Below are 1118 nucleotides of genomic sequence, written 5' to 3'. Positions count from 1 at the left end.
TAATACAAGGTTTACAAATTACTTTTTCTTTAATTCATGTAAAATGATGAAATACATTTTTAGGCTTACAAATGATATTTTTTCGTTCAAATTTAAAATTATTTACAATCACAAGAGATTATTATTATCATATAGTCTTTAGTATGTGGGTATTCGGTAAGCCCCTCCCGCCAAACCGTCCAACTCATCGAAGCAAAAATGAAACATTTCACCAAATAATTGATACAAATATCCCTCATTCTGCTGAGGTATTGTACGACGGAGGTCATCCCTGGCCTGAAGGTAAATCTCCTCGAAAGTGCTGCATATGCGATAGTGGTGTTATTCAGTAGCTGGCATCCTGTTGTATTCCATATAATGCATGGCAAAACTTGTGATCGCCCGCACCAGAGACTCCTTGTATTGTTTGAGAGGCAATGAGTCCAAAAATTTTAACCACTGATCGATCCATGCCGCTTTGTTTTTTAATGTTGTAATGCTCGGGCTCATCATAATGAGGGGTTGCCTTATATCAGCACGTACAAAAGCAACGCAGGGGTTATCGTAGCTGCGATGGAATCTCACTTTGACATCCCCAAATTGCTTAGCAGGTACATTGTGGACGGCTTTTGGGTGAAACTTCTCAGGATCAAAGTAGTCCGTAATGGCATCCAGATCTTTGTACAGAAGGCCCCATTCTTCCCGTGACATTGACAGCACGACACGGTTGGGGCGTACGGCCATAAACTGCACCACAGGAACAAATTGTCCGAGACAGGTAACTTGCAAACCAACACGAATTTGTTTCGTCTCTGACTTATTGAGAGGTATAACTTGCGACAGCACCATCTGCTGTTCGGCACCACTGCACTCTTTTTCGTTGATATTTTCCATGTTAAAAAACTGATGAGCGAAATCGGATCGACTGGATGAAATACACCGCGAGCAGCCGCGTTTTATAGCGTTAGGTATGAGAGTGGGGCGCGCTTAATTTCCCCCACCATACACATAACAGACCTATGCGCACAACACACTACCCCCACCGTAGGGAGAGCTGCGGCGTCGGCGTCACACATGATCCCCCACTACCATGGATTTCATATGATGTATATTAACCCCACCTCTATCATGCTACCCTC

Source organism: Diachasma alloeum, unplaced genomic scaffold, assembly GCF_001412515.2.
Source record: "Diachasma alloeum isolate Michigan unplaced genomic scaffold, Dall2.0 Dall_scaffold_00646, whole genome shotgun sequence".
Lineage (NCBI taxonomy): Eukaryota > Metazoa > Arthropoda > Insecta > Hymenoptera > Braconidae > Diachasma > Diachasma alloeum.
The sequence above is the reverse complement of the archived record's forward strand: the minus strand, read 5'-3'. Positions refer to the sequence as shown.